This window comes from Electrona antarctica (genome assembly GCF_951216825.1).
Source record: "Electrona antarctica genome assembly, chromosome: 22".
Lineage (NCBI taxonomy): Eukaryota > Metazoa > Chordata > Actinopteri > Myctophiformes > Myctophidae > Electrona > Electrona antarctica.
Genome location: NC_136805.1, coordinates 17521567 through 17546566, shown reverse-complemented (window position 1 = coordinate 17546566; position 25000 = coordinate 17521567). Strand labels below are relative to the sequence as shown.

At 47.5% G+C, this 25000-nt stretch overlaps 1 long non-coding RNA gene across 1 annotated transcript in view; it reads left to right on the top strand.

Moving 5' to 3' along the window:
* LOC306914960 overlaps positions 1-25000 on the top strand; it is a 71081-nt gene that overhangs the window by 11158 nt on the left and 34923 nt on the right. The window contains exon 2 of the long non-coding RNA XR_013788768.1: positions 9462-9540. This is a non-coding gene — a long non-coding RNA (uncharacterized lncRNA). The remainder of the gene's footprint in view (positions 1-9461; positions 9541-25000) is intronic.

Genomic DNA, 25000 nt, shown 5'->3' with positions numbered 1-25000 from the left:
AATGCAATCCGTGGTGATTTACATAATATGCAAACAGATGGACGTGATTGAGCCCGTGGTTTGGCAGACTCTGTCTCTGGCAGCGCACTCTGATTCAAAGAAGAAGAAAAAAACCCAACCCTAAGTGAAATCCCAGTCTTGCGATGACAGAAAGTCTCAACAACGCAGCACAAAGCAGTGTTTACCTCTGGTTTGGATCAGCACTGGTGTTGCCTGCCTCCACACACAGCGAGAAACAACACCACCACTGGGGCTGTTAATTTCTCCACTTTCCACCCCCCAAAAAAATGTGACAGAAGTGCTTAATCTGCACAGTTAATGTTTCTATTCTGAAAAGGTATTCAACAAACAATGTTTGGCACGCGACAACTTGCTGCGGTGGCAGCTAGAGCCATTACGATCATAACATTCTTTGCCACCGAGTGTGGAATTAGCTTTGGCACTTACTTGCTGCCGTGACAATTGAACATAAAACAATGAACATGCCGACTAAGTAGTAAGTAGACACAGACGCATTAGTGCACTTGAATGCTGCAGAACATGCTGTTGTAGACCAGTGGTTCCCAGTGTCAAGGACCCCCAAAATGATACTCATTGGCTTGCGGACCCCCATTTGAAAATGTATGCCAAAGAGAAGCTGTTTACGGCTCTAGCAGTGATTGTCAACCATTTTCATTTCAAGGGCCCCCGGTTTGACCTGAAAAGGCTACGGGAACCCATTTAATGGCATTTCTATCTCTGGGACCCCAGTTGATATTGTAAAATCAATGCTAATTTAACTCTGAGAGTGTACAGGTCCATTTGGTTCCATTTAAGTATACTCTCAGAGTTACAAAACTACAAGGGTCCATTTGGTACCAAACTATCATTTAGCTGGGGACCCCCTGGAACTCCCTCAAGGACCCTTAGGGGTCCCCGGACCCTACTTTGAGAACCACTGGACTAAAGGGCCCTACACCGCAACCCGACTTGTCCTGACTACTACAGAGTGACTCATGTCATGATCATGTGGATCAGACGTCAGGAAAAGAAAATGCTGTGCACGCATTGTAGTACACACTGTTGTGCACCCGCGTGAGAGGAAGAAAAGAGGAAATAGTTATCCATGCCAGGTGGTGGCAGTAGTCTGCATGAGTGGGTGTTAATCGGTCCTCCCCTTGAGAGAACGGGAAGCTCAATTGGCATTGCGAACAAGGAGACATTTTTACGCTACTCTGGTGTCATACATTATGTGCACGTGATAGGATTGAGAACTGAGAATATGGTACTGCCTACTCTACTTGGAGGCTTCTGCATCAGAAGCAGAATAGAGGTAAATGGTGCATTTTGCCCATCACCATGCAAGGCGCCAACCTGCACATTGGGAGCAATTTAGGGGTTCAGAGTTTTTCTCAAGGACACTGGAAACCCAGACATTTTTATTTCCAGGGAGAAAAAAAAAGTCTGGGGCCGAGTCCACTTCAATTACATACATACAGTAGCACAAACGTCGATCACTCTCTGCTGAATTCTGATCGTCTGCACCTTTGTTAAATTGACGCACACACGTACACACAGACACACACACTCCTCTCTCTCTCTGTCACTCTAATTAATTAGTCTCATGTCGCGCAGCTGCGTCTAGATTCTCCCGGCGGATCCTGCCGGGAGCTGCCTATGCCATAGAAAGCATAGGTGGACCCCAGTCTACTTCGACACTAACTCTGGGGGAACCTTGCGGTTACCATCCGCCCGCTCTACCAGCCACTCTACTCCTGAGCCACTACCATGGCGAAGGCTGTGTGCACACCACGCCACAGACGCTTGTCAACAGCCTGACGGCCCGACATGGTCTTGGTGTGCAACAACCTTAAAGCAGACAGAAGATATTAGACTCGGTTTAATATTTACTATACTCCTATTTGACCACTTTCAACCTAGCATCCATTTTTTGGGGTGTGTCAGTATAGGCTGCCTAGATCAGCTGTTTTCGCCATTTGTCGTACGACCCCGATCCCAAAGCACGCCAGGTGCCGCGTTAAAATCACAAGTAAACCACTGCTTGGAATTTTATCACTTTTATCATCGTTATTTCTTGGCACATATTTGGAGCAGCGGTGGCAGCACCAAGTGCAGCGGCTTTTAAAACGCACGTCTCGCGTAAAAGAAGAACACATGGAGAAGGAAATATATGAAATGTAATGGAAAGTGTGAAAGAATTACCTCAACATTTCAAATCTGTTTTGAGGCACCAAAATTGACCTACTTTTCCAGGGCCCAAAATATGATTTCACAACATATTCTATCATGTAACATACTTAAATAAAGGAGATATTAATGACGTTAGACAGTGTGTATAGGAGTTAACGTCTCCCTCCGGTCAGCAACCCTACACGCTGAGAGCAGGCGATTGTAACCGGGCGACCACGAGATGAATACCCCATTATATGGCTTATACCTCGGGGATAGGGGGGGTGTGTGTGTGTGTGTGTGTGTGTGTGTGTGTGTGTGTGTCTGAGACTGAGAGCGTGTTTTTTAATGGTTTTTATACCTTTCTCTCTCCCTATTGTCATGATGTGGTCAGGGGCATGGTTGTAAATAGCCGTGTGTGTGTGTGTGTGTGTGTGTGTGTGTGTGTGTGTGTGTGTGTGTGTGTGTGTGTGTGTGTGTGTGTGTGAGTGTGTGAGTGTGTGAGTGTGTGAGTCAGTCAGTCAGTCAGTCAGTCAGTCAGTCAGGCATGATATGCAGCATTGCGATGTACACTAAAGGCAACTAGTTAATTCTGACTATAGAGTACATCTTGCGTGTTGGACAGATGACTCAAATCCCTCACTTATGGGGAGGGATTTGCTGGGCCGGCGGTATGGGGATGATGGACGGGCATGGGGATGATAGATGGGAGATGACAGTGCTTTTTGGTTTGTAGAAGCTGTCTTCATATGTCCAGTCCACACAGTACCTGTCTTTTCTGACGGTCTGTCTTAGGGATGCACCGGAAGGGAAATTCTTGGCCGAAACCGAATATAGGAAACAGTTGGCCGAAAACCGAATATCTGAATATGATATATCATTATATCATATCTTTTTTCTTACCATTGCTGTCATGGCCGTACCTTAAAGCTACCTGATTTATGGCAAAATAAATGGTTATGGTAAAACTTAACTTAAATAATAATCACTATTATGGGTCCATAAAACATTTATTCAGCTCTTTTGAATGCATTAATTGCATATACTATTCGGTGACATATTTTCTGCCTATTCAGGCCGAAACCGAATAGGCCGAATCTTTAGCCATTTTCTGCCGAATATTTTCTGCGGTCTGTCTGTCGGTCTGTCGGTCTGTCGGTCTGTCGGACTGTCTGTCTGTCTGTCTGTCTGTCTGTCTGTCTGTCTGTCTGTCTGACTGTCTTTTCTGACAGTCTGTCGGTCTGTCTGTCTGTCTGTCTCCGTCTTCATCTGTGTTCACCGGTGTGGCTGACATGCGCTGGCCATAGATTCCCTGTACCCTGTTCCTCAGGAGGAGGAATTTTAATGAGTGGGGTCGTATTGCGTCCCGCCATCACAGACACTGTCTCCAGTGTGTATACTAGAAAGGGGAGCCATTTATCTATACTTTCTTTCTTTACTGTACGGCCTCACTAAACTGCGACAGGACACCGCCTTTTACTGTAGATCGTTTTAAACGAAACACCGAGATAATGACGCTAGACTGAATACGAGGGGGGGGGGGGGGGGGAGGGGGGGTTGCTCGCTGAAAACAATTGGTGTTCAAGTGAAAATTGCAATGTTTTTTCACTTTAAAATCAGTTTCCTTCAGCCAATGGCGCCACGGCGCATGAAGAAATTGGTGTTCTTCATAGTGCTGTATTAACTTAACACGCCTGAGGAAGGTGGAAAGACCGAAACGTTGCATTATTGACATTAAATAAAAAGCTCTTGAACCTGGCAGTGTGCGGGTCTCCCTCCTTCTCCTACACGTCTGCTGCTGTGTCGCCTACGCACCTGCTGTTGTAGCAAGTCGAGTGTACGGAAGTCTCATTATAGGTCTCTTCAATGTTTTCACTTTAAAATCAGGTTCCTTCAGCCAACGGCACCACTACGGCGTACGAAGAAATTGGTGTTATTCATAGTGCTGTATTAACACAAACACAACACACGTTCGTACTCGCAGCAAATGTGGAAACACAGGAAATGTATAGATTTACCGGTAAATATGTACATATCCCATCATGAAAAACGACACAGATAAAAAAAGCAAAGAATCTGAGGTTCATTGTATGGCCAGAGGAGGTGGAGCACTCATTTATTAATCTGAGGTTCATTGTATGGCCAGAGGAGGTGGAGCACTCATTTAGTTTCCTCTCAACTAAATAAAGAATGGTTTTATATACATGACTTTGTACCTACAGTGAAGTCTCTAGGAGAGTAGCCTCGGAAACCCAGACGTTTTTATTAACAAGGAAATAAAAAAGTCTGGGGCCGAGTCCACTTCAATTTGGCATACAGTAGCGCAAACGTCGATCACCCTCTGCTGATTTCTGATCCGTCTGCACCTGTGTTAAATTGACGCACACACACACACTCCTCTCCCTCTGTCGCTCTAATTAATTAGTCTCATGTCGCGCAGCTGCGTCTAGTTTCTCGTGGGGAGCTCCCTATGCCATAGAAAGCATAGGTGGGTTCCAGTCTACTAACTAGGAGAGTGAAGGGTGAGTGTCCACCATAGAGTATTAAAAGGATAGAGACTGATCAGGCGCGAAGCTCACAGGGTTGCACAGGGTTTCCCAATCATACTTCCACGGGTCTGCCTGCAGTCCCTCCTCTTACCACTAGGGCCCAGTGCTTCAACGTTGGATATCCTCACTGGCCCCTTGGTGTCCACGCTGAGCCGCCAACGGATTGGAATAGGGCACGTTATCACAAAATTGCACACATTGCATATACTAAAGTACATTTTGAATTCCGGACTTTTACTTTTACACAAAGTAGTTTTCTATTGCAGTATTTATGCTTATATATTGTAATGTAATATGTATAATGTGTAATGTAATATATTGGAGTACTTTTTCCCCCAGCACCGGTGAAAGGTAACCTCATGCACAGCGCGGGTGAGGGATGTTATATAAATATGTATATGACGATGCCTTACTACCACCACGTATGTCTCTGCTGCAGCACTGAGACCCTTGTCTCTTTCCGGCTCAGACGCGCCGCTCGCGCCGCAGAGGGCAACGGAGGTAAAAAGAAGAAAAAACCCCTGCCTCCCAGCAGCTGGCCCTCTTATCTGGGCAGCCTGTGCCCATGCATATTTATCCCGTGGGCCGAGTGGCTGAGCACTGGCTTAGCATACGGATTAGCAATGAGGGAATCAGATGCAAGGCCACACAAGAACGGCCGTTGCCGGAAACCCTGCCTCTTAAAACAGCCTGACGGAGGGCCTGGTTGGGGGTGGGTGTGGGGGTAGGAAATGGTGGGTGTGTGTGTGTGGGGGGGGGGGGAGGGTGTTGAAAGTAACCTCTGATACAGTGGCTTGATGGAGACAACACTGGGTGGCAGTGCACGTCTGACCTTTGACACAGGCACCCGTAGGAGGGGTCAATGGGTCAAGTAGGGCCCTATAGTCTCCAGTAAGTCCTTTTTTAAGTGGCACTTGAAAGCAGTCCTGTGTGTGTGTGTGTGTGTGTGTGTGTGTGTGTGTGTGTGTGTGTGTGTGTGTGTGTGTGTGTGTGTGTGTGTGTGTGTGTGTGTGTGTGTGTGTGTGTGTGTGTGTGTGTGTCTGTGTGTGTGTGTGTGTCTGTGTGTGTGTGTGTGTGTTTTCAGCCTGCACCAGCATTTACATTGCAGTCCTCTGAAATGTATGCAGGGAAAAAAAACATAGGCAAACATTGAAAAAGAAGTTATTGAATGTCTTCCAGGCCGCTCCAGGGCACATTCCAGCCAAAACCAAGACTTATCCTAGATTTGAATAGCCCCGGCCGCCTTCACAAAATGTGAGACTGTAAAGGAGTGCTTAAAAAAAAAGATTCTTGAAAGAGCAGTGTATGGTTGCTTGATTTGAGGAATTAACTGAAATGAACTGTGCAGTTCTTGTCTCCGCTAATCAAGATGCAGCCTTGGGGGGGGGGGGGGGGGGGGGGAGTACTGGTGGAAAAGTATCTGACTTGCCAACAGTAGTGTCTTGTGTCAGTGTGGGCGCGTATGTGCTGTGCATTCAAATGACCGATATAATGATATCGTGTCTTAGTCAGTCTTCCTTCCTCCCCTCTCTTCCTTAAAGAAAAGCACGGCGATCCCTTTTGCTAAAGGGCTTGTTTGTGTTGAGCCAACTGGTAACACGAAACCACACTCATTTGCCTGGCACAGGCATCAATTAGGGGAAAAAAGAAACATTGGAAAGCTTGTCCGCTCCTTCTGCAGCACCATATAAAATCAAATACGCTGTTGCTCCCAATTTCTCTGGTTGCAGACACAGCATGATAGCCATGCATACGCCGCTAAATCTGGATGTGCATAGTCGTTGCTTTGCCTCTGTAAGCCACATTGACCTGGCTATAAGTTAACACGCTTTATTATGAGAACTCAGAAGACCTCTGACCACTGCCCTCAGTCTGTCTCGGATGAAGACGTCATAATTGTAAATGACATTGAACTCTTGTACTGTGTAGACTAGACGACAGCTGTCCTCCCGACGGATCCTATCAGGCGCTGTCGCCGATTGACGACAAATCTGATATTTAAAAGCCAAAGATTGGGCTTCTTCGCGCGTCGTTTGGAAAGCAGTCGACGCAGACAGCCGTGTCAGACAAACAGAAAGAGAGGGAGGGTTTGTTTCGTTATCTATCTTCACTATCAGAGATATGAGTGCGGCCTTTTCCGCGTTGCTTGCCAAGTCAGGTGTGAACTAGGCGATGATGTCGCTACACTGTGTAAACCAATGATTCTCAGTGATCCTCCCCACTGAGCATTTTATATCACGTCTAAAATACGTCTAAATGGCAAGTCTAAAAATGGGTTATAATTAAATGAACGTTTTTTTTTTGTCTAGGCTTAGACTAGACGTTGAAACAGCATAGTTTAACGTCTATATATAGACGGTCTATATATAGACATTTAAAAGACTTCTAATCAACGTCTAAGCTAAGTTTAGACCGCTAAAAAACTTTCATTTTTAGACCCGTTATAACCCATTCTTAGACTGAGGTCTAATAGCCGACTATTGCTCAGTGGGTCCCTTTCTAGGACCTCTAGTTTGATATGTGTGCTAGGTCCCCATGCAATTTATATATCTGGGATTACGCTCTAGTCTACACTGTATAATCCTTAGTGTTAATGTATACACTCTCGGAGTTACAGACCCATAACTACCAAGCATTTTGGCTGGGGACATCCTCACAGACCCCTAGGGGTCCCCGGACCCCATGTTGCGAACCACTGGTGTAAACACAGACGAAGACCGGAGGAGTGAAACGCGGTTGAATGGCGTGACTGCACCTATGCATTCAAATAAGCATTTAAACTAATTTGGTGAGTGCAGATGTTCTCTTATTTTTATTCTGGATGTCAGGCAGCTACTACCACTCAGGCGACCGTTGAATCAGATAGACGGATGGACCGCAAAATAATCTACCACGTCTGCTACAGACATTGAAAGGGAATGAAATAATGAAGTGTGTGTGTGTGTGTGTGTGTGTGTGTGTGTGTGTGTGTGTGTGTGTGTGTGTGTGTGTGTGTGTGTGTGTGTGTGTGTGTGTGTGTGTGTGTGTGTGTGTGTGTGTGTGTGTGTACACTTGTAGGGTACGAGATGTGTGCTAGTGTAGTCTACGTACGCGTCCCAGATGGGAGGAATTATGTAATTTGCCACAGCCAGATCAGATATGTCTGATCCAATCCAAAGTGGCAGGCACGGTCCTGCTCTGTGCAAATGCAATGAATTTTATGTGCAGTGTAATATCATTTACTCTGGAAAAATTGCCAAACATGTTGGAGCAGAAGTTGGAAGTATACTAGTATGTCTACAATACATCGTTGTGGGGGTTTACGTTAAGGTATCATTATCTCCACTAGGCCGAAGGCAAGGGGGGGAGATCACGTTTTCACCCCCTGTTATTTTTGACTGTCCGGGGCTAATCTTGCAAACCGCCGACCCGATCAGTGCCACATTTCCTGCGCACGCTGCCAGTTGGCCAAAAGAAGTACCACCATTCATTTCTTGTTGTCACATGTGTTTTTAACATTTAACTGAGCTTTTATATTGTAAGTCAATGGTGTCAGATCAGGCTGAAATCATGGCCCAGATGGAGTAATGCGCCATCGCACGTCATACGGTAGATGGGACGGATGTCATGGCCTGCACAGCCGGTCTGGTGGAGTAAACAGTTTACAATTTGGGTATTTATTATTAGACGCATTTATCCATAGTGACAGTGTGAAATCAGAGTATGCAGTGTATGCATGAACCTTAGTCAACAAGCAACACAATAGCAGTAGAGTGCAAAGGGAACAATGCAGCGTTTCAAAGAAACTGGGACACCAGGCAAACATCAAACCTTGCATCTGTCTCTGAATATAACCTTCTGCGTTCAAGCGAGTCTAAATCACAAAACGTTAAAAGTATAGCACAGCTAGCGTCTGTCAAAAATAGTGACAAGAAGGGATAAACCTCTGAACCTCTCTAGTTTCATTTTGTTTAGGGAAAGATGTCGGAACACCCGCTGGGGTTCCCAGTGGCCTATACATTTTCCACATTTCCCCCCATCTGTTGCAGGGATTCAAAACTCTGACCTTCCCGTCACGAGTCCCACGTTTATTTCATTTATTTATTTTGGATGAGAAGTGAACACGCTCAGCGTGTCTGAGCCGTGTGATTGACATTGTTGAAAGTCTTCCTTCCAACGATACCAGTACTTAGAGGTATGGCATACCAGCTTAGTGGTATAGCCATATATGTCAGCCTAAGGTCGCAGGACCTGAAGCGATGATACCTAGAACCGAAATCCTTTCCGGAGACACATTCCTTGACAAATACACGTCTTGTAAGGCTCATATACTGTAAACTCCTTTTGATTCCTCTGGCTAGCCTAAGCCTTAGGTTAGACACCTCATTTGGCTAAAGGATTAAGCCTGTAAGCCTTTTAGTGGTAAGCTGGTCACATGAAAATCTAGCGTCGGTTAGCGTAGAGATGAGGGGGGGAGCCTCGCGCCTTCTTCTAGGATTTTCACCTCCGCTGAACCTCCAGACTCCTCCCCATGGCATCCCCTACGTGCGCAGATTACTGGCTCGGACGGAGGAATTTGTGCGTGGAATCACGGCTAGCTGTTGTTCGCAGTACCACCCTCCCTTCCTCCCTCCCTCCCTCCCTCCCTCCTGGATCAATTCCTTTTTTCATAAGCCAGTAGATTCCTGGGTTTGTTGTTTGGCTGAATGGATGTTTCTCTTGCTGGAAGGTTGAAGGATCACGACATTTCTCCTCTCATTACAGACCGCTGTTTGGATGTAAGCTGACAACACAAATGTGAAATAGGTGCCATTGAAGCTGCGGACTACAGACCACAACAAAGGTATGCGTTTTTGTCTTGTTATTTGTGCACTGTTGTCCTATACGTAATTCCAGAGAGGGTCACTGACGCCTTAAGTTGAGCCACCACCACCACCAGTAAAGTTCCTGTGAACAGGCATCAGTGGGGAGCTGTCAGTGTCCAGTTACGGTGGTACGTTTTGACGGTGTCACGGAGTCAAAGGGGAGGTGGGTTGGTTTTGTTTTTCCATGGCGGAGTGCAGTGTCTCGTTCCCACAGGTGCACATATCGGGTGTGATTGCAGGGAGGGGCTGTATGTACAGTAGCATGTTGACGTCTCGGCTTCACAATGCCACGGACTGACTGCCAGTGGTGGAAAGGGTCTAAGTACATTTACTTAAGTACAATTTGGAGATATTTTGTACTGTACTTGAGTATTTACAATTTACAATACCTTTACTTCTACTCCACTACATCTCGGATGTAAATATTGTACTTTTACTTTAGTTACTTAGTTACTTTGTACATTTGATTATTATTACAAAACATACTTAACCACTTCAGTTCTATATACATTTCACCCATTTGAAAATAGCGATGCGACACATTGTGAAAACATTTGAGTATGTTTTCCACCACTGCGGACTGCCTGCGAGGGCCACACAGTTGATCAGAATCACATGACATCTCGTTTTTCCTTCCTTTCATGTAAATTATGATCTGACAGCTATTTCCTTTTATCATTGAATGAATGAAATCATTCATTCATTCATTCATTCATCCATTCATTCATTCATTCATTCATTCATCCATCCATTCATTCATGCAGAATGACCTCGGATACAAATCGTATTTCTTAGCAAATGCCCAGAATTATCAACACACAAGTCGTTATTCATTGCAATCACCATGTTCGGCGAAAACAAACTTTGTCATTATAGCACGGTCCCAGCTAGCCTGTACAGTACACGCTATCTTTGGCTCCTGCATAACTTTGATGTTCTCTGACCGCTCCTTCAACCCCAGCTGCAGTCAGGGGGGCAAACATGGTCAAATCCCTGTAGTTCACGTGGAGGACAGAGCAAAGCAACTCAGGGGCCAACGGGCGCGTGAAACTGACACACCGGAATTAGCTGTGGGCAACAGGTGAAGCAGAGCCAGCTTTTTATTTTTTCTTTCTTTCTTTCTTTTCTCCTTTTTACGATTGCTGGCCTGGGACCAAGCGAGCGAGCACTGTAGCGCGGTGGGTTTGCCAGGCCCTGAGACTCAGCAGTCAGCAATCTTCCAAGAAGAAAGATATCTTGCACAATGTTGAACTTGCACTTTTTCTTCCCCTTTTATCCCCCCTCCCCCACCCCCCTCCTGCTCCCTGCTGCTGCCAAAACGTGTGGCGGTGCTGCAGTGTTGATGGGGGTGGCGTCTTGCAGCGCTGCTGCAGCGTGCACACACACACACACACACACACACACACACACACACACTCTACTGACTTTGAGCCGGTACTTGATGGTCCGGATTAATTTAGAATCGTCCGCTTTTTGCATGCAAGTCATGCGCAGCCTGCGACCGATAAGTATGCAACTCATGAACTGCAACAATCTTAGCATTTGATTTGGCCGCGAGCTTCCGCTCTCTGCAGCAGCAGCGGGAGCAAGCCAGTGAGGAGGATTAAGCAGGGCAGCAGGGAGTGCACGTTGCATTCTATCCAGTGCACGTTGGTCTGTCAGAGGAGATGAGGTGTGAGCCCGGATGCAGGAGTTCAGTGATCATCATCATAGATCCCTCCCGCATGCCATTCAGGTGGCATAGAGAGAGAGAGAGAGAGAGGGAGAGAGAGAGAGAGAGGAGGAAGCACTGTGCCACTCCCTGCCCATCTGTCATGCTTGGCAGGGGAATCACTTTCACTTTCGTCGTCTCTCTCCGGGAGTACACGCGGGGGAAACACAACCATGGCACACACAGGCACGTGCGTGCACGAGCATGCATGCACGCACACACACACTCTATTCCTCAAACAATATCAGAGTATGCTGTGAGCTAGCTGGAAGGCGGAACGCTCTGAGCTGTGCTGCTGGCAGACTTCCTCCGCTGAGTGCTGGGGAGCCATAAAGTGAAATTAAGGGCCAAGGAGTGAGTAGTTGTTTGAATGTGGCCCTGCTTCTCTTGACTGCAGGACTGGCCACCTGGCTGCTGGGTAATCCCAAATGCATGCTTTTGGATGCAGGCCGCCTGTGTTACAGCTCCATTTTTTATTATTTTTATTTGGGGGAATTTTATTTGTCATATGGCTGTTTGAGCCCCCAATCCCCCATCACCATGGGGAAAACCTCTTTATGGCTGTTAATATGGCGTAGTACAAAGACACAATGGCATTTACAGCGACGGCATAGCTGCCAGACAGACGTAGGTACGCCGGCGGTTTCCTATATATGAATATGCCGCCTCTCCACTTATGTTTGTGACATTTCAACTAGCAATTTCTCCCAAAAAAATCAATGGGATAACTCAATAATCTGCCTCAAGGCTGTCTTTGTTTTGGTTGGGTTTTTTTATTTATTTTTATGTCTAGACAGGATACGCACTGGCTGTAATTTCACTTTTGTCTGAAACCCAAAGTTGAACTAATTTGGGAGCACGTGATTGGCGAAGCCCACAGAGTTAAATGATATTTCCAGGAAACAATAAATGAACCGCGGTGCCAGTTACTAGTAGATGACATTATCGTATTGTTGTTTTTGTGTGCATGACATAATTTATTGATGTTTTAACAGTCAGTCGGGTGGCTTCCCTACACTTAATGGCTTTCTAGCGGGTAGCAGGGCCGCGTGGCTGGTCGGCTGGCAGGCGGTGCAGCAGTGTTCTCGGTATTCGTAAGGCCATAATATGCAGACGGGTGTTTTACTGTGAAGGGGCAAGTGTTCCCTGCTTTACGCCGTGGGTTTTTATTGCAGTGCAGCAGGATAAACAGAGCTCCTGTACTGCCGGGCTGCAGCAGTGAGTGGCGTAATGGATGGAGTGGGTGGCATTGTAGCCATGCAGGCCCGTACGCTTTCTTGGGCAGCCCTGTCACTCCAGAGGAAGCATGCGTGCGTTCGCTTCTCCTCTATGAAGAACAAAAGGTTTTTATAGGTGTATTTGTGGTGTAATGTTATGGTTACGGTTGACTTTCCTCTCTGGGGTGGAATTCTGCATGTGCTCCGACTGGAGCGTCCGATGTGGTGGGGTGGAGAGCGTGCTGTTTAGAAAATGTCCGGGAGACGTGGGCGGGCAGCCCCGGAGGGTGACGGAGGGACAGAGGTGCTTCTGTTTCAACTGCAGCAGCCGCTGTAATAGACGTCCAGTTTTGACTTTCCGATGAACTTCTGCTCTCGCGCCAGACGAAGCGGCGAGCGGCTTGTGTGTGGCTTTGATACTCCGTCCATGCCAGTCAGCAAGCGTTAATCACTCTCTCAGAGTCAATTCCGGTTCCTAACGTTATGAGAGAAGGTTTGGTGTGTCAGTGGGTGAATGGAGGGGAGGACGCAGTGCAAAGACGCTATGAAGCTACATGCTGGCCTAACAGATCTCCCTGTTCCTGATCTGAACTCCCATAATACCGCCATGACTTCCTGTCTCATCCTAGCCTGGAGAAATGGACAAACAATAGCCATGCGCTCCACTGTGGGAAATGCTGGAGCGTTGCATTGTATACGAGGGGTATACCTTAGGTTATCGTACGGCCTATATTAAGCACACATAGCCTTTGTGTGACATGTTGTACAGATCATATTGCTCGGGTGAAAATTTCCATTCTTAAAAAGCAGAGCGGTTAAAAATGTACACATAACAGCACTTCACTATTCCAACCTTGCACGTCTATCAAAGCCAGGGAGTTTTCTAAGAAACCGAGCCCTTATGCCAGACATTTACGAGGGCCTCTTTACAGGGCCCCGACGGGTTGCCGAACAGCTGCGCATGCGTCGGCGCTAAAGCGAGTGCCCCGTCGAGGTCCCCCTTGGCATCCTGTCAGTTTCCGTTCGGTAGGTGTTTGTTTTTCCACTTCAAAAGGAAGTCATTGGCAGCCACCGGACCCCCCTCCCCAGAGACCCCTCATCGGGGACATCTACAAGTTGAACCGAGGCCGCTAATAAGTTATAACTAGCTGGGGGCTAATGAAAACACGCTGGTTCGACGGAGCAGCTGATGTCACACACGGACAGGCATTCTGGACAGCCGCCTGCTAAAATAGGCTCCTGGTGTCAGCGACTTGCTTTCTCATACGTGAGGTACATTGTCTTTTAAATGGCGCCGTCACTTCAGTCCCAAAGATGTTCCAAAATAGGCCCCACCGCCGGCAGGACTGCTTTCGCAAGTCCGCTGACGGCTCGCTTTGAAAAGCTTTCAAACCCTCAAACGCACCCGACACTAATTCATTTCTGCTATGAAGAGGGATGTCACATGCAGCCGTGAGATTGACATTGGTGTTAAGTCAGCCGGGGCTCGGGGGGGGGCTGCTCAGCCTCTTCCACCGGTCCAACACGACTGACAGATACCTTTTTTTTTAAAGTCTGTGTTTGATCATTCATCTCTGGCAGTGATGATGTCGGGGGGCCAAGACAAGAGATTGACCCATTGAAGAGCGTGACGCTCTGATGAGTCAACTGCTTGTCCGAGAGAAAAGAGACAGCCACCTGTCACAGCCAGGGTCAAGCCAGGTCAAAGCCATTCTGCCACCAACGAGTCATTTGCATATTTCACTTTAGCCTGGTTTGGTGGTGGGGCTGAAAAGACCCAAGTCCACGGCCGCAAAAACACCAAGCGCTTGACTTAGCTGTCTGACCCCTGTGCCCTGCCCTGAGGCTGGCCAATTGAAAGCCTGAAATAGATTTGATTCTGTGCGGCTGCTACACTTTTTCCAATCTGGCATCAAATTACTTTTAGTTGTTTTTAACCTGAGCAGAATGGAAGTATTGATTGTATGAGCTAACTGTTGTTCAGTTGAGTCATAAAAGGAAACCCCATTAGCTGCTGACACAAGCAGTTAATGGCTGTAGTCTTCCTGTGGTACGGGAAGACATAAACGGAATGATTACAGCCACACAGTTACACAACGTTCTCTACAGCCACACAGTTACACAACGTTCTCTACAGCCACACAGTTACACAACGTTCTCTACAGCCACACAGTTACACAACGTTCTCTACAGCCACACAGTTACACAACGTTCTCTACAGCCACACAGTTACACAACGTTCTCTACAGCCACACAGTTACATGGAACAACGTTCTCTACAGCCACACAGTTACACAACGTTCTCTACAGCCACACAGTTACACAACGTTCTCTACAGCCACACAGTTACACAACGTTCTCTACAGCCACACAGTTACACAACGTTCTCTACAGCCACACAGTTACACAACGTTCTCTACAGCCACACAGTTACACAACGTTCTCTACAGCCACACAGTTACACAACGTTCTCTACAGCCACACAGTTACACAACGTTCTCTACAGCCACACAGTTACACAACGTTCTCTACAGCCACACAGTTACACAACGTTCTCTACAGCCACACAGTTACACAACGTTCTCTACAGCCACACAGTTACACAACGTTCTCTACAGCCACACAGTTACATAAAGTTACACAACGTTCTCTAATCATTACAGCCACACAGTTACATGGTAACGTTCTCTAATCATTACAACCACACAGTTACATGGTAACGTTCTCTAATCATTACAGCCACACAGTTACATGGTAACGTTCTCTAATCATTACAGCCATACAGTTACATGGCACAACGTTCTCTACAACTGTTTGTCTTTGCGTTATTCATGTGTGGATGATGCCGTACATACTGTACATGCTCCCTATGTTTTTCCTCCCTGTGTTTGGAAACGAATACAGTAGTGTTGTTTTCTTTCTTTCTTTCTTTCTTTCTTTCTTTCTTTCTTTCTTTCTTACCGGTACTTATAATAATGTCCATGGACAGATTTGAGCCTACCATAGCTGTATAGGCCCACAATTGAATTCTAAACCCAGGTGAGTCGACAACTTTACTCAAATGTTTTGTGAGGCAAAAAAAAGTCAGCAGCTTAGTCAGCAGCCGAGCAGGAGGACATTATCAAGATGTATGTTTGAAGTCGTTGCTCAGCGCAGATGAGGTGCTTCACCAGACCAGATAGACTGGAATGACTCTGTGATGCACCTACAGTATACTGTATATGACATGCTTCGGTTCTGCCGCGGTAATCAACACCGCGGCAGAGTCCCGTCGCGCACACAGGCAGTCATGTGAATACTTTTTATATGGCGACTAATTGGGGCCACGGGACAGGTCACACTGCGTCTCCTATAGAACATTCCAGCAGTGCGACCGCATGGGATAAAGATATACACGGTGACGGAGGGACATGGTGATGTGGCAGCGTGGCCTGTCCGGACAGACCACGGTGGTGTCACCTGTCATTTGGATCCTGCACAGACAGTGAGTTCTTTCCAAAGTGGCCTCTGCCACGAGACACTGACTGAAGCCCCTACATGCTACGAGACACTGACTGGAGCCCCCTACATGCCTCGGGGCTATACTGACTGCACCTGGCTAGCACTGTGAAAGTCATACGTGACAGTTATACTGTGTGTGTGTGTGTGTGTGTGTGTGTGTGTGTGTGTGTGTGTGTGTGTGTGTGTGTGTGTGTGTGTGTGTGTGTGTGTGTGTGTGTGCATGCATGGTTTCAAACGATCATAAATAAAGTAATACATTCCCTATTTCTACTGCCATCGTGCAGTTGCCCTAAATTAAGTATGTGCTTTTGAGAAGCACCCAAAAGCCGTAGGCTACCCCATTGCGTTGATGTGTGGCTGGAAACGCAGTCTCATTGGCTGTGGCCGTATATATATATCCATCCCTAGGTACAATAAATGCAATTCACAAAGCGGGGTCATTTTAAAAAATACATTTATATTCCAGGAACTCCCACCTTCCCAAATCGTGTCACTGTTCTGGGAAGGGGGGGAATTGAACGAAGACAAAGGAAACAGAAATGTGCCTGGCTTGCAGTTTTAGCGCCATCCTACATCCTGGTTGGACCCCCCATGCCCCCCCCCCCCCATGCTTCTCTCTCCCGAGTCCCTCCCTATCTCTCTCTCTCTCTCTCCTGCGTGACGGCGTCAGTTGAGGCGTGGAACAGGTGCAGTGTTGGAGAGGGATATGAAGTGGAGAGCCTGCTCAAACAGTTGGGGAAACCACATTATACGTGTAATCGTTCCGGGAGCCTGCCACCAGCATTTCTGTGGGAACAGACAAACAAGTGTTTGGCTGCGGACGGAGGGGCGGGGAGGGGTGGGGGCTGGTTAACACCAACCGCCCGGTTAACGCCAACCGCCCGGTTAATGCCGTCTCAGCCGTGCGTGCATGTGTGCGCGTGTGTGCGCTTAACCCTCTCACGCTGTCGCGCCTACAGGATTAGAGATAACCATATCATATATATAGGCTGTAGTACTTTTGTACGCTAAAGACTTTACAGGCCGTTTAACCCAAAGCTGAGGACAAGAAGATTGAGCGACTGCATGGCGCTTATGCAAGTTTAATGAGTAACCCGCCCGCCCGCCCCCACGCCACGCCACGTAGATAAGTAGCGCTGTATGTCTGGGCATAATCTGGGAGAAAGTGGGTCATTTTAGCTCTACATGCCCTGAGAGAGAGAGAGAGAGAGAGAGAGTACATGTAAGAACATGCCGCCTCATGTGTTCTGACAGAGGGTGCATGTGAGTACACCGTGCATGCATGTACTTAGCGTGCACATGCCCATATGGTACACTGAGTGTGTGTGTGTGTGTGTGTGCGTGTGGCGTGCATGTGCGTGTGCATGTGTGTGCGTGGGCAGACGGTCAGTGGAACACGGTGTTCCTAGGCCCCAGCGATAACGACACAAGAGCAGTGGTTGGTGCAAAGAGGTGGTGTTAATTTCAAAGCTCCATTCCGCCCCAAGAAAAGAGCCATTGTGGAACCCGGGTTACTTCTCTGAATGTCAAGGGGGGGGGGGGGGGGGGGGGGGGGGTTGTGGGGAGAGGGAGGGCCTGTATGGAGCTGTAATCAGTGTGTTTATGATGTCCAAGCTCCAGTAAACACCGCTCGTCCTCGATACATGCGCGCCGTAGTGCCATAATCAAGACCAGACAAGTGTGCTGCTAACGGCATGCATGCAGCAAAGAGAGAGAGAGAGGGAGGGGGGGGGGGGTTGGAGAGAGAGAGTAGTGTGAGAGTGTGTGTGTGTGTGTGTGTGTGAGAAGGGATGGTGGGGTGGGGGGTGGACGTTATGGTGGGCTACATTAGCCAGTTTGCAGAAGGGCATTCCAATTCTTTTGTTGTGCAGGCCACAAGTATTCCATCCCTCGCGGGCGGCACCTCCTACGCGCCGCGACCGCAGAGACGAGTTGAACTTTGGAGGCCTCCAATAAACACGGCCTCCGCTCGCTCTGCTCCTCAGCCAGTCAGGAGGAGGAGGAGGAGGAGGAGAGCGACAAGGAGAGGAGGGGAGAAGTATTCAGCGCCCGAAGGGTGGGGGGGGGGGGGGGGGGTTGTGTTTAGGAAAGACCCGCCCCTCACCAACACCCACACTGGGGTCAGTCATCCAGCCAGCCGGCCACGTGGTCCGACCGGCACTCTGTTGGCCGTGGGGGACGGCCTAATAGTTTCTGGTTTGAGGTTTTTTAATGCGAGCACATGGAATAGGGTTTCAGGGGTCCCGGGTCCCTTTATATGGCCACTATCAAAGACAGGCCATGCAAGGAAAAGAGTCATTTGACACAGTGGAATCATTAAACCGCGCGGCTAACACAATGCAGACGGGGGCCTGGCATGTGCACACGTGGGGGTGTGTGTGGGTGTGTGCACGTGTGTGTGTGTGGTGTGTGTGTGTGGTGTGTGTGTGTGTGTGTGTGTGCGCGTTTGTGTGCGAGTGAACGAGGCAATAAAGCACTCACATACATGCATTTTCGGGTGCACGCACGCACGCACGCACGCACGCACGCACGCACGCACCCACGCACGGTGCACCTAAATGCACACATACTGTACTGTGTACATGCACACACACAGAAAGGCCACCCTGCACAAAGGTATTTCTGTACTTTCCCACAGCCATTCCAGCAGGTATACAGAGGGGGCAGGCCAGAGGAATGTATAGGGCTATCTGTGGTATTTTGGAAGGGTTCCAGATCAGCGAGGCGTGCTCCACACCTTCTCATTAAAAGAAGGCCCGGTGGCGTGGTGGTGGTGGTGAGCTATAGCATTGCTTCTGTTATAACCAGGTCAAAGGTCACAGCGGGTTCCATCATGGGGCGTGACTCAGCGGTCCACTGGGTCCAGGCACCCTAGCTCGTACGGTCCAGTCTGGCAGTGGTGAGGTCAGGTAGGGTCATTTTATTTAGGAAGCGCCTTTCGAAACAATTGTGCTGTAGGCTACAATATAAGAATAGAATAAAACGAGAACATATATAGGCAAAAATAAAGCGTCAATGAAAGAAAATCACACCCATGTGAAGTGAGGGGCGCTAATATATTAAAATCTAACTCATGTTGCTATGATTAGGTGATGGTGCCCCCCCAACCCCCACCCAGCCAGTCCCCACCGCCCCCCCGACGCGCTATGCTAGCTCACGTCGGTGCTTCAAAATTCCGCCCTACTACTACTACTACTACTACTAGTACTACTAGTACTACTACTACTAGTACTACTAGTACTACTAGTACTACTACTACTAGTACTACTAGTACTACTACTATTACTACTACTATACTACTAGTACTACTACTACTACTACTACTACTAGTACTAGTAGTACTACTACTACTACTACTACTACTAGTACTACTACTATTACTACTACTATACTACTAGTACTACTAGTACTACTAGTACTACTACTACTAGTACTACTAGTACTACTAGTACTACTACTACTAGTACTACTAGTACTACTACTATTACTACTACTATACTACTAGTACTACTACTACTACTACTACTACTAGTACTAGTAGTACTACTACTACTACTACTACTACTAGTACTACTACTATTACTACTACTATACTACTAGTACTACTAGTACTACTAGTACTACTACTATTACTACTACTATACTACTAGTACTACTACTACTACTACTAGTACTAGTAGTACTACTACTACTACTACTACTACTACTACTACTACTACACTACTACTAGCAATAGCGCTCCCGTTGAACGGCCATGCTCCGTTCCTGTAACTGTAGCGCTGCATGGCCAGCGAAGCGCAAGGCCTGCGGTTTGGAAATTGGGTGGTGAGTCATCACGAGAGGAGGTTGTTGCAGGACCGCGGCGAGCATGGATGGCACCTGAAACGAGCATGGATGGCACCTGAAACGAGCATGGATGGCACCTGAAACGAGCATGGATGGCACCTGAAACGAGCATGGATGGCACCTGAAACGAGCATGGATGGCACCTGAAACGAGCATGGATGGCACCTGAAACGATGGCACCTGAAACGAGCATGGATGGCACCTGAAACGCCAGCGTTTATTAAAAAGTCATTGGGTGTCCCTGGGCCGGGCGATGGGTTCATTCTCTTGCCATTGTTTCTCCTTCTCATTCTTTCCTTTGTGTTTTCACTCCTCTTCTTGCTGTTCTCGGTTCAGTTAGCCCTTGCTCTCTTCTCTTTCTCTCTGTCTCTCTCTCTCTCTGTCTCTGTCTCTGTCTCTCTCTGTCTCTCTCTCTGTCTCTGTCTCTCTCTCTGTCTCTCTCTCTCTCTGTCTCTCTCTCTGTCTCTCTCTCTGTCTCTGTCTCTCTCTCTGTCTCTCTCTCTCTCTCTCTCTCTCTGTCTCTGTCTCTCTCTCTCTCTCTGTCTCTGTCTCTCTCTCTGTCTCTCTCTCTGTCTCTGTCTCTCTCTCTGTCTCTCTCTCTGTCTCTGTCTCTCTCTGTCTCTCTCTCTGTCTCTGTCTCTGTCTCTCTCTCTGTCTCTGTCTCTCTCTCTGTCTCTCTCTGTCTCCACTCTCAGTCTGGACTGCCAGCTGTGGTGTTATCATCGTTGTGTAAGTTGCCCATGTGCCTTTTGGCAACGCACCCATATGCCCAGAAGAACCCTTGCCAAGACTGCCTGCCTACATGGGTTATCTCAGCTAAGTCTGCCACAGCTGTTGTTTCACTTACTGTGTGCGTGTGCGTGTGGCTGTGTGCGTGTGTGTGTGTGTGTGCGTACGCGTGCGTGTGTACTGTATGTGTACTGTATGTGTGCGCGCATGTCAGAAGATTTCCGATGTATTCTCATCCCTAAAATGGGGCCATACTGTAGCCGGGAGGGTTCTGTGTGAGAGTCCCTGTGTGTCTCCAACATGTAGCATGGTCCCTGTGAGTCCCTGTGTGTCTCCAACATGTAGCATGTAGGTCCCTGTGGGCTAGAAAGTACTTTCTTGCATCCTTAAATGTCCTCAAACCATGTTGAACCTACTTCTGTCTGCAGCCGATGTTTCATAATTTAATGAGGATGGATGTGTGTGCGTGTGTGTGTGCGTGCTCGTGCGCGTGTGTGTGCAGTAATCTTTGCTGATCAGTGTCCTCAAACAACTTGTCTTTCCAGTGACCTTTGACCTGTGTGCAAACTGTCTTTGTTTGGGCTGGGCCTCTGACCTCCGACCCCTGACATAATCGTCACGTCAGACCGCTCCCTGCTCAGGAAAATCCTCAAGTGTTTCTTTAAGCTCTTTTCAACCTGCCGTGTCTTATTTCACTTTATGCCTTTTTTTCTAGTTTTTATTTCTATCAGCTTGCAGAGTTTCTCTACACTTACCCATAAAGAGACTTACCCATAAAACCCATAGTCTGAACGGCTTAAAAACCCATACTCTGAACCCGCATTGGACAGCTGCACAGCTTGCAGCAAAAACAAACTTGCTGCAAGCTGATATAATATGTGACCAGATTTGACTGAGAGCCTGCCATCGCGCAAATTCCAGCTTTTCTTTTTTTCCAAAAATGAGTTAATAGCACAGGCACAGGCAATGCTTAAACATGTAGCTATATAGTAATGTTCACCACAGAAGTGAACCTTTCAAGCCTGTTTTCTCAACTCGCTGTTTTCTGCAAGACATTACTCTATAAGCCATATCTCCAAAACTGGTGGGTCAAAGTGAACAACCAATATGTCAATTTGAAGCGAAAATTAAAAAAAATCCAATGGCAGTCCCTCAGTCAAATTTAGTCACATATTTCTTGATTTAATGCAAACATTTAAAATAAAAAATGGTTAACCTTTGCAGAAAATATCTTCTATTTTAATTTAAGAGGGAGCTTAACTGTGGTTAACTCAGAGAGTGGAACAATGTGTAAGGGGCCATTTGATTCCATTTCCACGCTCGGAGTTAAACAAACACAGAATTGTACTGTGTCATAATGTTGTTTAACACGTGCATTATGCAAGGCGAAAGTCCATATGTGTGTTCCTATCAGCATGGTGCTCACCTACTGTGTGCAAAGTATGTGTTTATTACAATCACATGCCTTAACACGGAGCGCGCCAGAAGCGTAGAAAGCGTAGATTAACTTTTGTCTGGCAGCCCGCCAACAGCGTAGTCTACGTTTTCTAGGCTTTATATTCTTTAATCCATGTTTTGATCGGATCGCATCGATAGCTATCTCTCGTTAGCATCCCAGTGTAAAGTGTGACAGTCCTTTTTGAAGACGCGCGTGCATCCACTTGCACTCTATGTGCTGCTTTCAATGGCCTGTATCTCCAAATCGGCGCAATGAGAATGACGTTTCTGGTGAAAACAAGGTTTTTCAACGGCCGACAGCAGGCGCTGTGATACTCGCGGTCAGGTTTTTTTCTGCACCGAGCGAGAGAACAACAACCGGCACCACACACAGCATTACGTCATCGTAAACACCCGGTTACGGATATTTGGCTCTTCAAAATAAGGGTTGAAAGGGGAAAAACCTTGGCAATGTGCGATAAATTGATTAATTAATCCTGGCGGTCAAAAGTATGTGTCACTGTGCTTGTGTGCTGCATGCCGTGTGTGTGTGTGTGTGTGTGTGTGTGTGTGTGTGTGTGTGTGTGTGTGTGTGTGTGTGTGTGTGTGTGTGTGTGTGTGTGTGTGTGTGTGTGTGTGTGTGTGTGTGTGTGTGTGTGTGTGTGTGTCCGTCCGTGCAAATGCGTGTATGTGTGTGTCCGTGCGTGTGCTATACACATGTCTACAGTGTGCGTCAGTATGTCTTTGCGCGCACACACAGATGTGTGTGGTGTCTGTGTGTGTTACTCTATAATATATACAGTACACATGCCTGCACTATATTTGTCCATATTTTGCGTGTGTGTGCGTGTCCTACACAGTCCACCCATGTGGCAGTACTGTACGTGGTAACGTGGGACTGGGAGGACCAGGGATGTGGTTGAGGAGTACTGTACGTGGTAACGTGGGACTGGGAGGACCAGGGATGTGGTTGAGGAGAGACGGTCTGTGTTTTAGTGTACTGTACGTGGTAACGTGGGACTGGGAGGACGCAGGGATGTGGTTGAGGAGAGACGGTCAGTACTGTACGTGGTAACGTGGGACTGGGAGGACGCAGGGATGTGGTTGAGGAGACTGGGAGGACTGGGAGGACTGGGAGGACTGGGAGGACCAGGGATGTGGTTGAGGAGAGACGGTCTGTACTGTACGTGGTAACGTGGGACTGGGAGGACGCAGGGATGTGGTTGAGGAGAGGCGGTCTGTACTGTACGTGGTAACGTGGGACTTGGAGGACCAGGGATGTGGTTGAGGAGGACTGGGAGGACTGGGAGGACCAGGGATGTGGTTGAGGAGACTGGGAGGACTGGGAGGACCAAGGATGTGGTTGTACTGTACGTGGTAACGTGGGACTGGGAGGACCAGGGATGTGGTTGAGGAGAGACAGTACAGTACTGTACGTGGTAACGTGGGACTGGGAGGACTGGGAGGACTGGGAGGACCAGGGATGTGGTTGAGGAGTACTGTACGTGGTAACGTGGGACTGGGAGGACCAGGGATGTGGTTGAGGAGTACTGTACGTGGTAACGTGGGACTGGGAGGACCAGGGATGTGGTTGAGGAGAGACGGTCTGTGTTTTAATGGAACATACTGTACTGGGGCTGAGCCACCGCACTGAAGGGCTATAAATAGAAGCCGCTGATAAAGAGCAAAGAAGAAGAAAGGACGTATACGGACGGAAAGGAAGGAAGAAAGAAAGGAGGAAAGAAAGAAAGAAAGACAGACAGAGAGAAAGAGGAAGAAAGTACCAGGCAGATGTCGGTGAGAGACGGACTCGCCCAGGCAGGCAGGCGGGCGTCTTCCTGTTGAAAACGCTGCAAGTCCAGGCCAAGCTGTAGAGCTGCAGATACTCTCCATGCTTTACGTTGAGGTGGGCTTATATTAACACCATGTGTTATGAGCTTAGAAAATCTGGGAGTCATGCATATATACAGTATAAGTACTTATTGATTGAGTATTGTGAAGCCAACTAGATCCACAGTATAGGTACAGTATGTGTCGGTACATGCTCTGTATTTTGAGCGTAGGCCAATGTTCATGAACCACTGTATTTGTGGGACATTGTGACGGGCTTGAGGCCGGAGGACAGCGCTGACTGAGCAGTGGTTCTCAACCTGTTCAGGCCATGACTGGGGACTCCCCAAAATAATCATCATATGATTATCATTATTCAAATTTTATTTGAACTGGGGACCCGCCTAAATAATCATATTTGAACTGGGGACCCCCCAAAATAATCTTATTTGAACTGGGGACCCCCCCACCCTGACAAGCACTTGGAATGTAAGAGTTCCAGATCCCAAGAGAATTTAGTTTGAATCGGTTCCAGATATATATTGTGAAAATAGCCTTGTGATCTCAAGGCTTGTAGTTAGTTAATGAAGCAATATTAATTGTAATATTGCAATTATACAACAGTTACCCTTAAAACTAAGATAATCGCTAAAAAAAAACATATTTTTTGAATGACAGATGTAGCCACTACCACCACAAATGTCACAAGAAACTAGCTAGCCTAGCCACCGAGTCTGCTGCGCTCTGGGAGAACAGAGCAGCTGAATTCTTTGTTTTGATTAGACATTCCATCATGCTGGTTTGAAGCACGGCTAGACGACTGTTTCAACCAATCGGATTGCTTCCTCGAAACGACCTGTTGTATAATTAACAGTTGACTGTACAATTATCGCGGAGTAACGGCTTCAAAAGATGGTCGGTGAAAGGGTCAGGCGCAGAAGGCATTGACGAGCTTACATTACCAGCTGGTGCCAGAACGTTTCTCAGCGTGTGGCCGGTAGCCAGTGTTAATGTTCTACAATGTTATACCGATCCACGCACAGCATGGGAGTCCAGGGAGCCTGTTTATTAACCCCTTTAGACCTAAGAAAAGAGGTCCAAATGGCCTTCTGAATCCTGACAGTTTTCTGAAAAACCCTATGTTTCTATGTCAGCAGTTCTCAAAAT